This window comes from Lathyrus oleraceus, chromosome 6, assembly GCF_024323335.1.
Source record: "Lathyrus oleraceus cultivar Zhongwan6 chromosome 6, CAAS_Psat_ZW6_1.0, whole genome shotgun sequence".
NCBI lineage: Eukaryota > Viridiplantae > Streptophyta > Magnoliopsida > Fabales > Fabaceae > Lathyrus > Lathyrus oleraceus.
In genome coordinates this window covers 173,006,142-173,021,825 of record NC_066584.1, presented here as the reverse complement: position 1 = coordinate 173,021,825, position 15,684 = coordinate 173,006,142, and positions in this window count along the sequence as shown.

Below are 15,684 nucleotides of genomic sequence, written 5' to 3'. Positions count from 1 at the left end.
AAGACACAAAGCCGCCACCGTGCGTTATTTATCCCAAGGGAGGGAAAGGAAACGCTCGAAGTAAACCTGGAAAGGAAATGGTCTTACGACCAGAGATTGCAAGGATCGGGAGTCGGTTACGCAAGGGGAAGGTATTAGCACCCCCTCACGTCCGTCGTACTCGACGGGATCCATGCTCAAAAAGAATAGAAAAAGGTTGCTGAATAACTGCTCAAAAAATGCACACACTGGAAGGAAACACAGATGAAAGACGGAGAAAGCGGACTCGGCAGGATATCGTATCCTGGGCCTACGTAGTTTCTCAGACACAAACATCAGAGTCGACGTAGTTCGGGGGGAATGGGAAACATGCTCGCTAGGACATCGCATCCTATGCAAACGTATCTTCTCTAACCAGAGTAAGAATTAGAGCACTCGTAGCTCGGCTAACGCACGCCGAAACAAAATGTTGAACCAAGACGCTGAAACGTCAAACGAAACACATAAATGGAAACAGACTGCCAATGGCTGGTCTTACATCTGACTCCAAACAAACAAACGCAAACGAGGAAACGGAATGCCGATCGCTGGTCTTACATCCGACTCCGAACAAAGAACCGCAAACAGGAAACCGAATGCCAATTGTCGCATCGCGCGAAAAACCGGCGGGAAAAGAAGAACAACAGAGTCGCCACCGTGCGTTATTTATCCCAAAAGAGGGAAAGGAAACGCTCGAAGTAAACCTGGAAAGAACATGGTCTCGCGACCAAAGAGAATGGGTTCGGGAGTCGGTTATGCGAAGGGAAGGTATTAGCACCCCTACGCATCCGTAGTACTCTACGGGATCCACGCACAAAAGGAAGGAAAATGGTTGCTATAACACTGCTCACACACACACACACTGGCTGAAAGAGACACAAGAAACTGACTGAAACTGACTCGGCAGGATATCGCATCCTGGGCCTACTTAGTCTATCAGGCATAGACATCAGAGTCGAAGTAGTTCGGACTGGGGAAACGACACATGCTCGCTAGGATACCGCATCCTATGCATACGTATCTTCTCGGACAAGAGAAGAATCAGAGCATTCGTAGCTCGGCTGACACGCACACAGACAAACACAGGCAAAGGCAAACGTGGAGCCTGAATGCCAATCACTGGACTTACATCAGCATCCGAACCAAAACGCACTCAAGAAGGCAAACATAGAGCCCAAATGCCAATCACTGGACTTACATCAGCATCCGAACCAAACACACGCACACTGGAACCTAACTGCCACTCGATGGACTTACATCGGCTTCCAAGCACACAACAACACAACAAGTTGATAGGGAGTCACGGACTCGAGCCTATAACTGTCAAGCACACACAAAAAGAAAAGAAAAGGGGCGCCCGGAGAGATCAGCTCAATCTCCTGCCTACATACTTCATCTGGTATGAAGATCAGGGCGATGTAGTTCCCCTACGCAGGGACGAGATTCTAGCCTAACCAGATAACAGAGGGAGACACAACTCTAGGGAGACTACGACTCGAGCCTAGATGTTGTCATGCAAAATCAACCCTAAGTTAAGGTTTCTAGCTAAATGGCACAAGGGCCAACCTATCCTAAGCATGGCTCACACAGGAAGCAAGCCACACACACTTAACTTGCACAGGAAGCAAGCCAAGCAAAACCTAACTTGCACAGGAAGCAAGTCTAAACTAATCCTAACTTGCACAGGAAGCAAGTCAAACAATCCTATCTTGCACAGGAAGCAAGTCAAACAATCCTATCTTGCACAGGAAGCAAGTCAAACAATCCTATCTTGCACAGGAAGCAAGTCAAACAATCCTACAAGCACAGATAGCACACGCTATACACAAACAAGTGGCTCAAACAAGGGTTAGGTTTTAGTCAAAGGGTCATATCAACCTCAACAAACAAACCTCTGGAATGGGGTGAATGTGCTCTTAACCTTGCCATTGAGGGGCTAAGGTGAAGCAAATGAAAGGTGAGTGAAGGTAAGACTTCACAGCTCTTATCCCTGGACTGGGAGAGCTCAAGACAAGAATGTGTGGGTTCAGAAAGTGGGAACCCTTCTACACATTTAAAACTGACTCAACTGTGCAATTGCACAAGATCTTGGGTTTGTATCTGCAATGCATCAACACAGTGGTGTGAGCAAAGCAGATGACACACTGAATAGTGGGGGATAGATTGCATATCCCTACCTTCCACCAATTGCCTCTTCACTTAGGAGGTCTTTTACTCTATGCAAGGACAAAAGTAAACACCCACAAACATTGCCTCTTAAGGAGGACTTCAGACAGTTGCCTGGCCAAGTAACAGGCCAGGTCTTCCAGACTACATGAAGTAAAAGAGACATACCTCAATGCAAATTGCTTATACAAGCAAAGCAAAGCAAAAGTTCACAAGGAACTACAAGCAACTAAAGTACCTGAAATCAGTCAAGCACAGTTAGTATACAAGTCAGGGTTAAATCAAAATGAAACAGACATCAACCAGTCAACACAAGCTAGTGAATGTGCAAGGCACAAAGCTTAAGGCATGTGAGCCAAGCCACCTACAAAACACACAAGTTAGTCATGGTATTTAGGCAAGCTCAATCAAAAAGAATCGGTCACAATGGCCATTTGATGGTCAACCTGAAATCACAAACTCAAAGGTGAGTAACAGGACCACTAGGGCAAGCCTAGGGTCAAAAGTGAATGAGAAAGTCAAGACAGCAAGGGATATCCAATCAAAGTCAAGTTTAAACATTCAAGAAATACAACCAATTGGGTTCACATCCATATCAATCACTATCATCATTTCATGGACAAATCAGGTCAAGGTATGGCAAACAGAAGCTCATAGAAGTCCACAGCAAGACTTAACTCAAAAGCAAATCTTAAACATTTCCAAAAAAAATCACCAAATAAATCAAGACCAATCACAACCCACAGCATGGTAAGCATGTCAAATTTCATCTCATTTGGACAAGTTTAGGAGGTCAAAAACATTTAATCGGGACTTTGTCAAAATTAAATCGAGCATTGTGTGAAAAATTACCCTAAGTGTCTAAGGGGACATGTTCCTACCCTAAATTGATTTCACACAAAAATCCTAGGTCTGAAAGATCAAAATAACCACATGAAACGCACAAGATGACATTTAATCGGTAGAACTCATAAAATCGGGATAAATTCACAAAATGGCCTAAAAAGTCAGCAAAGTCAAACACTCATATTTTTTGTCATTTTTCATGTTCACATATTTATTTCATGTTAAGTAAAACAAAAATCAAAAATGAAAATCAAAATGGAAGTTTAAAAGGAAACATAAAAAAAAAGCAGTTTTTTAAAAGGCAAGAAACTCAAATGGGGGGAGGTGGGATTCGAACCCCTCCCCCTGGTAATTCAACTCAGCGCGCCCACCACTGGGCTATGTGTCAATTGGTGACACAATTTCGCTTCCAATCAAAATAAGCCAAGCACAATTTTTAAACTTAAAACTTCGCGCGCCCTGGCTCCATCTTCTTCCCCAAACATAAACATATTTTTCAAACTTCAACAACATGTATCTTCCTCTACAGTGCACGAAATCAAATGAAACAAAAACCAAAATTCATCTATTTCATGTGCTTAACACAACCATGGTCATGAAATTCAAAATGGTGCACTGTGCATAAAGATACATCATGATGAACACAGAAACCCTAACCCCCTAGCAGCAAAACTCAAAATCACACACAAGCAAAATTGGATGAAAATAGGCATTCAATCATGTTCAGGGGGTTGAATATAGCATTTCTCATTCACACATTAAGACATGAAAATCCTTCTATCGAGCATTTCGAAGGCAAATTGCTAACCTGAACAGGGCAATGTTGAATGTGATGCTGGAGATGCTTTCAATGCTTGACAGGTATCCAAATAGCTTCAAAGAGTCCAAGGCAAGCTGTTTGACACCTTACTTGAACTTGAACCAAGCTGGAAATGCAGATGGCCACTGAACTGATTTTGCTTGTAGGTGAAGATGGAGATTCTATTTCAAGCACTTTTAATGGTGCTAAATGATCCCTTTAGCACCTTTGATGCTCCAGGAATGTAATGCCATTGAGAGTTTGCCTTGAAACCTCCTCAACTGTTCTGGCCAACTCAAGTTGCAAGCGTGAAAATGTGAGATTTGGATATGATGATTTAGTGATTACAGATGCGATTTTCTGTCTACAGTAGCTTCTATATGTTATATGGAAGGTGTTTGAATGGATAGTTTACAAGGAACTTGGGGGGAATGATGATTTTGAAGATTTGGATTTTGAAGTAGAAAGTGAGTTTTTCTGCAATGGTGAGTTTGGGATTTCTTGCGTGTTTTTTGGTGTTATGTTGGCTAGTTGGTTGGCAATGATGAAAAGTTGAGATGAACCAAACTGCTATGGTTGGCAAGGCAGGGTTTGGAGTTTTTGGACTGAAAATGAAAAAGAGCCAAGGTATGATTTTTGAGTGAATGAGTGCACAATGGTTTTTGGTATGGTGTGGCTGTCCCTACTGATCTCATGTGATGAATGGATGGACCAAATAAAAATGCAAGGCTTAGTTTTCTGGAGTTTCTTTTGGAACAGGTTTTGAAAATGCAAGAGTGAAGTATTTTGTGTGCAATCTTGGCTGCTGCTAGGTAGAGGTGACAGAAAAATGAGGAAATGATATGCTATTGGGTGTTGCTTTGTGACAGGGTTTGGTCCTTCTGCTGTTGGCTGTTAGCAGGGTTTTAATTTCTTTTTTGAAGTTTTGGCAGCTTTTGGTCAAATGCATCAAAAGTGAAACTTGAGAAATGTGAGGTTGGTTAGAGGTTGCTGCCACTGTTTTTCTTATGACAGGAAATGCAGTTTTTTGATGTTCTTGTTTAAAGCAGGGCCAGGGTTAGGTTACCTTGGAAGCCTGGGCAGAAAATTGGAAAATGCAAAGCAAGGCCAAAATGCAGTTTTTGGATCAGTGCTTTTTTCCTGCAATGTGTTTGATTGTGTTTGATGCTGCTAGTTTGGGGTCAGAAAATGGTGAGGAGATGTTGTGTTGAGCAGGGCCAGGCTAGGTCTTTTGTGTCTGACAGGAAATTGATAGATGCCAAGCAAGGATGATTGAAGTCTTGGTTTGTTCAGTTGGTTATGTTGGCCCTTAATTCCTCATGACAGGAAAATTAGGTTTAGAAATTTCTGTTGGAAGTTGCTTTTTGGACAGAAATTGCAAGTGTGCCAAAGGCAAGGTGAATGAATGATTTTCTGCTGCACTCTCCTTTTTGCTTGTGGCTGCAATGAGCCTTTCTCTTGGCAGAAAAATGGTGCTGTGCAAACTGCTGTTGGACAGTACAAGTTATGGCATGGAGGTATGGTTGTTCTTGACAGCTTTTCAGCAAAATGGCCAAAGTCCTTTTTAATGGATGAATCTCTATTGGTTTTGTGCTGTCCAATGTGGTTGTCCAAGACAGAAAATGATGGAAAAAATTCTGCTATGGGACAGTACAAGTATGGTTCATGAGATGCATTTGGTGAGAACATGTACCTCCTTCCCTCAATCCAAGCAAGCAAAGGATGGCTCTTCTGTTGGTTTAGGCTGCTAATAATGTGTTCAAAATGACAGCAAATAGCCTCTAAATTTTCTGTTTTTAAGAGTACAAGGCAAGGCATGGTGGATGGTATGGACAAGTATGGTGAAATTGTACTTTTCTTACAATTCAAGCAATCAAGCCATGGCCTCATGTACTGCATAATTTGAGCTTGCAAACACACTTAAAATGATATTCCTGAGCTGTTCCAATTGGCCAAATGTTAAAAAAATGTTTATATCAAAAAGTCAAACATTGGTCAAACTTGCATTTAAATGAGATAGGTCAAAAAATGCCATTTTGATTGGTGAAATTTTGGCTCATGAAATTTATATTTTTGGAAAGAGGGGATCAAATGTGACTTGTAGGAAAAAACCCCACCAAAATTGGCCAAATGGTTTGGGAGATATGGCCCTTTGAAGTTCAAGATTTTCTGAAATCGATTCGATCATAACTTGCCAACCATACATGGGAATTGAGAGTTCTTGGACTTTTTGGAAATGGGAGAACAAGATCTTCAACTTTCATGTTGGGCAAAACTTCATTTGAGGCTTGTATCAAGATGTAATTTTGAGGATCAAGACTTTCCATTTATGGCAGGTTTCAGTTACAGGCCCAGTTTCCATTTTTGGAAATTTTTGATCTGGCTTCAAATTCTTCCATGATGGTGTTTGGCATGATATATGATGACTATTTGGACATGAATAAGATCTCACAAACCATTTCCTTTCATCAAATCACTGATTAAATAGGCAGTTGACCAACAATTGACTTTTAGGGTTTCTGACTGATTGTGCATTGACTGATGATTTCCAAACCCTAATTCCTTGAGAATTTGACTTCAAATGATGTCCCAAGACATATGAACTCTTGATTAATGAGCATGGTGCCCAAATTCCACAAGAATGGCCACCATCCACTGCTTTGACTGACTGTTGACTTTCTTTGACTTTTGACTGTCTGTGTATGAACTGATGATCTCCAAGCCTTCAACCCTTGACATGAACACTTCAAATAGACCTCCAAGTCATGTGAACTTGTTGGACAAACCCTAGGGCTTTGGCTCCTTGAGAATCATGCTTGCTTGCTTGGTTGACTGATCCCCTGATCAGTTTGACCTAATTTCTTGATTGGCTTGCACTTGAGGCAAAAGAGGCAATGCAATGCTATGCAATGGACCATGATATGCTATGACCTAATATGAAAATGTATGTACAATGATAGGTGCAAATTTGAGGTGCTACAGCTGCCCCTATTCAATCAGCTGGGAACCCGAATGGATGAGAGCAACGGCTGTCAGACTTTCAGGGTAAACAGGGATTGAATACCAAAGAACCGTAGAATTTGCACAACAGGGATCCACCAATGGAAACGTCCACTGGGATTTGATATTTATTACTGGGTATTTTGTTTTGTTTTTTTTTTGTTTTCAAAGGGTATGGCCACATCCAGACATCACAACGATGACGAATGGGAATAGAAATCACAACTAGATGCCAACGGACAACTAGGAAAAACTCGACGTTTACCAAGACCAACGGAGAGGTAACCAGACATTAATGAATGACCGGAAGGGATACAACCATACGTCAACGGACGAAATGGGAAAAACTCAACGTTTACCAAGACCAACGGAGAGGTAAATCCACGTGGGGACAGGTACAACTAGACGTCATAGGACGAATAGGAAAAACTCGACGTTTACCAAGACCAACGGAGAGGTAACCAGACATTAATGAATGACCGGAAGGGATACAACCATACGTCAACGGACGAAATGGGAAAAACTCAACGTTTACCAAGACCAACGGAGAGGTAAATCCACGTGGGGACAGGTACAACTAGACGTCATAGGACGAATAGGAAAAACTCGACGTTTATCGACACCAACGGAGAGGAGGAATACTTCACTTGGGAAGGAGGACACAACCAAATCATCAACGGATGATCGGGAAAAACTCGACGTTTATCGACACCAACGGAGAGGAGAATACTTCACTTGGGAAGGAGGACACAACCAAATCATCAACGGATGATCGGGAAAAACTCGACGTTTATCGACACCAACGGAGAGGAGAATACTTCACTTGGGAAGGAGGACACAACCAAATCATCAACGGATGATCGGGAAAAACTCGACGTTTATCGACACCAACGGAGAGGAGAATACTTCACTTGGGAAGGAGGACACAACCAAATCATCAATGGATGATCGGGAAAAACTCGACGTTTATCGACACCAACGGAGAGGAGAATACTTCTTCGGTCTGAATACCGGAAAATTGGCCTTGTGCCATGAGTACATCGACCTGATCGTCGGAAACTCCTTCGGTCTGAATACCGGAAAATTGGCCTTGTGCCATGAGTACATCGACCTGATCGTCGGAAACTCCTTCGGTCTGAATACCGGAAAATTGGCCTTGTGCCATGAGTACATCGACCTGATCGTCGGAAACTCCTTCGGTCTGAATACCGGAAAATTGGCCTTGTGCCATGAGTACATCGACCTGATCGTCGGAAACTCCTTCGGTCTGAATACCGGAAAATTGGCCTTGTGCCATGAGTACATCGACCTGATCGTCGGAAACTCCTTCGGTCTGAATACCGGAAAATTGGCCTTGTGCCATGAGTACATCGACCTGATCGTCGGAAACTCCTTCGGTCTGAATACCGGAAAAACATGAGACATATTATCTAAAGCCGTCAAAACGCAGATAATACACTCGCATGGAAGATTATCCATAACCGGGTTGTAGGTTGCTAAATGAATAATCGACCGAAAAGAAAGGCATCTGGGTACCAGACTAGGTATGCAAAAGATGACCAATCAAAAGAGGATAAAGTTGCTAACTTGGAGTAAGTATCCAAAAAGAAAGGGAAGACCCAATGGGGACAATACTGCTTGATCAAGGCAAGTATCCAGAGGGGAAAAGAATATCAATACCGCAAACCGGATACTGATAACTGCAAAGAGGGGATTACATCTACCGGTTTGTAGGCAGAAAACCACAGAAAGGTAACCAGTCATCGATAGGATGAGCACAAAGGGTTAACTCCAACAAGGGGAGAACGTGGGATTTTACAACTACCAGCTAGTAGGTAGAAAACCACAAAGATAGGACTTACAACTACCGGGTTGTAGGTAGAGGCCAACAAACGAATCTACTGAGAGACAGAGTGAGAAAAAGGATTTACAACTACCAGGTAGGGGGTAGAAGACCATAAAGAGAGGACTTATAGCTACCGGTTCGTAGGTAGAGGCCAACAAACAGAATGAACCACAAAGGTTACCTCTGCTAGGGGGTGAAAGTGGGATTTTACAACTACCGGCTTCTAGGTAGAAAACCACGACGATAGGACTTACAACTACCGGTTTGTAGGTAGATGCCCATGGAAAAGTAACCAGTCATCATCGGGATGAGCACAAGGGGTTAACTCCACCAAGGGGATGAAAGTGGGATTTTACAACTACCAGCTAGTAGGTAGAAAACCACAAAGATAGGACTTACAACTACCGGGTTGTAGGTAGAGGCCAACAAATTCCGCTGAGGATGAAATGAATGAGTGCCGGTTAGTGAGCGACTATTCATTTATGCCCCAGGGCAGCACCAGAGATAGTCAACAAGAAGCCAATTTAGGATCGATCCAAAAAGGCAGACTGAATCAAGACTCATCCTAATGAGGAAAGAACTCAATAGGGAAAACCCATCCCATTAGGGAGGGAACGGAAGCAACCGTCATCCACGAGGATGTATCTCAGTGGGGAAATGGCAGGAAAAGATTGACACTTTCTGCTTAAGGGGTAGACTCTACATGGAGAGATCAGACACACCCATATCTGCTTAAGGAAAAAAGATCCAAGCTGGCAAGATGCTAACAATTGGGAGTAACACTGATGGGGATACCCACTCGACCGAGGAATCACTTGTTCGGAAAACACCAACCTCTCGACCATGTTGATGAACCCAATTCTGAAGCCGATCCAATGGCGCGATGCTAAACTCTTTCCAACAACCCAATCTCGGCTGGTCGCCACGGCCTAGGGCTAATGGATATGCTTGCAATGTTGATGCATGAGTTTTTTCTTGCTTTACACAATGCCCCATGATCATGGAAATGCTATGCACTAATGATGCAATATGCTATGCTTATCTAAATGATGAATGCATAAACACACATCTCCTTCAGAGACAACATCGGGGAACTCCGGGAACTGTGCTGGGGATCCTATAACCATGTCAACTTCCATTCTGCCGGGGAAAGACAAACCTTGCTGGGGAAAAACCATCAACACAACTTCTGCTGTGAAGACAACTTCAGACTTGGAAAACAGTCACAACTCCGCTGGGGATACAGATATCAGTCTACTACAGAAACCCGTCCAATCCACTGGTAGGATGAACTCTGCTGGAGAAATAAATACTACTTCACTAGGGACGACCCAACCAATCCATATGTAAGAGAATCACTGCTGGAGATGTATTTCATGAGACCCGCTCCACTCGGGGAACTTGCTGAGGAAAAACCACGCCATTCTGCTGAGGAGAACAATCCTTAGATTTGCTGGGGAAAGAAGGTACTGTCCACAGGTATCTCTGCAGGGGAAAATAATTCTGATAGCTTCAATACTGGCTTGGGCTGGGGACGTCCTCCACCCTGAGAAACATCCTGCCCCTGCCCCTGCTGGGGACGTGACAACCTTCAGGCTTGCTGAGGAGACAACGATCTTGAATCTGCCAGGGAGATCACACTCTCAATCCTCTGGGGAGATACAGCTTGTTTGACAGGGACGTCGGTCGACTCGTCGAACACTGGTGTCCATCATCCACCCATAGTGTTGACCTTTCCACTTTTAAGAACTCCCAGACTCTTCTGGACTTTTCTGCTCCATCATCTTGTATTCCCAACTCGGCCATACTTCGCAGGGATCGAACTCCTGATATTCATACAAACTTTCCAATCATCAGACTTTGAAGAGTCTTCTTGATTAATTTTCCAGGACCGTCGTCGTAATCCTTCACTGTCTTTTCACCGTTCAACTATCCCCTGCCCCTGGTTGGACTCTGAGGGGATCTCTTGTCAAAAAGGTTCAAATTACCACTGGTAAGTGAATGAAGATGTCTAACTGCACTTGCACCAGAGATCGTTAGATAAAAAAACGTGCCCCAGGTATGCCCCATGATAAGGCTCAAACAGCACTCTACTGGGGATGCCCCACAATAGAGCTAATAGGGACTTGGAGGGAGAAATGTTGCACTACTGGGGACATGAAGATGAACATCTTCAAACAACACCGCGTCGGGCAACTTCACTGAGGAGAGACCATACGAGGTTCTGTAGGACAAAGATACAGTCACGCTTGAGATGCGAACAATTGTCTTACCTGTTGGTAATCATACCACCCCCGGGAGAGCACTGTGGGTCTCCTCAGTATCTTTCCATCATTGTGAAGGTTCACTTTGTTTAAGAACAATTTTGGGAAAAATTTGTTTATTTTGAAAACAATGATACTTTGTCAATTAAAACATGCAAAACATCTGTTGAGTTGAAACAAAATAAGAGTGCAAATAATTGGATAAAAGCTCAAATTGATGTGATGGAATGGTAGTCTGCAAAGGGCGAGACTCCATAGATCTGTACAAATTTGAAATCGGTGATATATATTGGAGAGGGCTACATTGAACATAATGACCTTTCCTCTACCATTCTAAATTTTCGAGGTATTCAGAGCTTCAGTCGATGACGAATCTAGAATCCCTGACGGACGACAGATATAGAGCACAGTCTTGTCAAGGTGCAGTTACTTGCCAAATCCCTAATTTTGCCTAGATTGCCCCAGTGTGAGGTGTTCAATCTAGCGGGATGCAAATTCTTTTTTTTTCAATGTCTCTAACTTTTGCCTGGATCGCCCTTTCGGGTTTTCAATCCACCGAGACGCTCCTTTTTGCTTAAGTTGCCCTTTGGGGTGTTCGACTTAGCGAGCTTTTACTTTTCTCTTTTGTTTTAGGCGAAGTATTTCTTGACTGCACCAGGATTCACAGGACGAGTGAACTTCTTCATCCATTGTAGTAAGTGTCAGAACACTGCCTGAAGAGGCTCTTTTGACAACATGTGGACATTCATAGCTTGGGGGTTCACTTGCCCCTGGAATCGGATACAAAAGATAAGACTTTCTTGAGCACAAGGTTCCTCGGAACACACGAGGCTTGATCTTCTTGTCGAATGCTTTTTCACTCTCTGCTGATATGACTGTCCATGACACATGGCAGTTGATCTCCTCCTTTCGATCGAATTCAGCGTCAGCCAACTTGGGACTTTGAGGGTGCTATTTTTTGTTTCTTTCTTTCTTTTTCTTTCTTCTTTTTTTTCTTTTCTCTCTTTTTTTTTTTTTTTTTTTTTTTTTTTTTTTTTGATGCCCCAGTTGGCTGTTCTGCTGATTCTCGAGATGCAGCTGAGTGATCTTCTTTTCTTGCTCAAGAAGTCGGGAAATCTCGTCAGGAATCCCTTCAACATCATCTTCGTCCGCTTCGAATACAGGGAATTCAAAATTGGGAGATGACGTCCGATCATTATGTTCAATGGGTTTGAGAAACAACCTGCATAAAGATTTTGATATGAAAAGCTCTTTGAAAATCAAACAAGACAATCGTCATGCAGATGAAAAGATTGCTTTTATTCTTGTTTTTAAGGTTTTTTGTGATCACCAATTTCATGCAAAAAGCGAAAAGGGAAAACAAATGGAAAAACAAATGTTTTAACATGAATTGTTTGAATGAAAATATCATTGCACACAATGTTGCCAACAATGTCATCACTTCTCCTTTTGGCATGGGAGAAGGGTTTTTAAACAAAGTGATTATTACAAGGACTTATGAACAACTGTAGGAACGCCCACAGTGACCCAATTGTGGCAGACACCTCCAGGAATGATGAAATTGTTCAAATCCCCTGCGTCCTCTTCCAAGATAGCAGCATCCTTTTCTTCAAGTTGATCGTCATGGATGAATCCTCCACTCTTGAACAGACCTTGCTCATTGCATGCCCCAGAATAGTAGCCAATGCCAGCCCGGGATCGGTTAACCAGGAATAAATCCATCAACAGTACAAAGTCTGGCAAATATCTCTCTGAGTTCACAATTCTCTTGCTCAGGATGATCCATCAATCTGGCAGAGATGGCTCTGGTATAATACCGGCAAAGTGCGTCTTCAAAATAAATGAAGATCGCAGGGTCAGACCACAGGATAGGAGACCGGAACAGAACCTGCTGATGCAAATGATGCATGAAGTGTTTATGCATATGCTTGTTTTTATTTCAAAGGAACTCGAGGGTTTTATTTGCAAACTTTGAAATATTTAGCGTTTTGATCATATATGAGAATATCTCCTCAGATATATCAGGTGAAAAAATTTTCCCGGTTTTTTCATGTTTTGAAATTTTTTGCAAATAAACTCCTTTGAGTTCCTTGAAAATTTTCTTTTTTTGATTTTTTTTTCTGATTTTTTCATTGCGTTTCTTTTGAAAAATAAATATGCTATGATGCAAATGATGCAGACACGACTGGTTGTCTGTGTCTCTCAGAACACAGGATCAAAGCTTCGGCTTGAATTCTGAACCACACTCATCTGAAACCCAAAGTCAATCTGATCAATTGGCATCTGAAACCAATCTGAGGAACCAAGTCACCATAAATCCGACTTGGGGAGTTCCGAAATAAACGAAACTGGAGATTACATCACTATCATCACAGGAACATCCATTGAACGGATGACAGCCAGCTCCTCTGAACAGGTACTTTCAAATTCAACCCGGGGATCCGAAATAAACGGAACCCGCTGATAAACCACGGACAGAACTCCGGCGTCCCAGAAATAAATGTCCATAATTCACAGTCACCATCTGTACCGAGAGTCACCAACTGTACCTGTTAAAATGATCAATCCCCCCCCACTCACGGGTGTCATCTAGGCCAGGGTAAGGTCGAGAGAAACGCAGCATAAATAACCTTTCGTAGAATATCATCCTGTGCACACCCGATGTATGCACCGATAATATCCCACCAGGGTCTGAACTGTTCGTGATATCAATGTTCCGCTAAGTGGCGTACACCACCCGCTTCCCATGAATCACTCTATTCCTAGGTTTCCTAGATTTCACTCATAGCCTGGGTATTGGGCCTTTTACCTCGAGTAACTCCCACCCCAACAGAGAGAAACAGACAACCAGCCAGATGAATATGAATATGAATGCAAACATTAATGCAAACATAAATGCAAACAATAAATAAATGAATGCAATAAAAAAACAGCAAACAGCAACCAAACCCTATCCTAGAGAGCGCTAGGAGAGACTCGCTTAGGGAAGATGGACCAGCACAGGTCAACTTCTCTAGTCCCCAGCAGAGTCGCCAACTGTCGCATCGCGCGAAAAACCGGCGGGAAAAGAAGAACAACAGAGCCACCACCGTGCGTTATTTATCCCAAAAGAGGGAAAGGAAACGCTCGAAGTAAACCTGGAAAGAACATGGTCTCGCGACCAAAGAGAATGGGTTCGGGAGTCGGTTATGCGAAGGGAAGGTATTAGCACCCCTACGCATCCGTAGTACTCTACGGGATCCACGCACAAAAGGAAGGAAAATGGTTGCTATAACACTGCTCACACACACACACACACTGGCTGAAAGAGACACAAGAAACTGACTGAAACTGACTCGGCAGGATATCGCATCCTGGGCCTACTTAGTCTATCAGGCATAGACATCAGAGTCGAAGTAGTTCGGACTGGGGAAACGACACATGCTCGCTAGGATACCGCATCCTATGCATACGTATCTTCTCGGACGAGAGAAGAATCAGAGCATTCGTAGCTCGGCTGACACGCACACAGACAAACACAAGCAAAGGCAAACGTGGAGCCTGAATGCCAATCACTGGACTTACATCAGCATCCGAACCAAAACGCACTCAAGAAGGCAAACATAGAGCCCAAATGCCAATCACTGGACTTACATCAGCATCCGAACCAAACACACGCACACTGGAACCTAACTGCCACTCGATGGACTTACATCGGCTTCCAAGCACACAACAACACAACAAGTTGATAGGGAGTCACGGACTCGAGCCTATAACTGTCAAGCACACACAAAAAGAAAAGAAAAGGGGCGCCCGGAGAGATCAGCTCAATCTCCTGCCTACATACTTCATCTGGTATGAAGATCAGGGCGATGTAGTTCCCCTACGCAGGGACGAGATTCTAGCCTAACCAGATAACAGAGGGAGACACAACTCTAGGGAGACTACGACTCGAGCCTAGATGTTGTCATGCAAAATCAACCCTAAGTTAAGGTTTCTAGCTAAATGGCACAAGGGCCAACCTATCCTAAGCATGGCTCACACAGGAAGCAAGCCACACACACTTAACTTGCACAGGAAGCAAGCCAAGCAAAACCTAACTTGCACAGGAAGCAAGTCTAAACTAATCCTAACTTGCACAGGAAGCAAGTCAAACAATCCTATCTTGCACAGGAAGCAAGTCAAACAATCCTATCTTGCACAGGAAGCAAGTCAAACAATCCTATCTTGCACAGGAAGCAAGTCAAACAATCCTACAAGCACAGATAGCACACGCTATACACAAACAAGTGGCTCAAACAAGGGTTAGGTTTTAGTCAAAGGGTCATATCAACCTCAACAAACAAACCTCTGGAATGGGGTGAATGTGCTCTTAACCTTGCCATTGAGGGGCTAAGGTGAAGCAAATGAAAGGTGAGTGAAGGTAAGACTTCACAGCTCTTATCCCTGGACTGGGAGAGCTCAAGACAAGAATGTGTGGGTTCAGAAAGTGGGAACCCTTCTACACATTTAAAACTGACTCAACTGTGCAATTGCACAAGATCTTGGGTTTGTATCTGCAATGCATCAACACAGTGGTGTGAGCAAAGCAGATGACACACTGAATAGTGGGGGATAGATTGCATATCCCTACCTTCCACCAATTGCCTCTTCACTTAGGAGGTCTTTTACTCTATGCAAGGACAAAAGTAAACACCCACAAACATTGCCTCTTAAGGAGGACTTCAGACAGTTGCCTGGCCAAGTAACAGGCCAGGTCTTCCAGA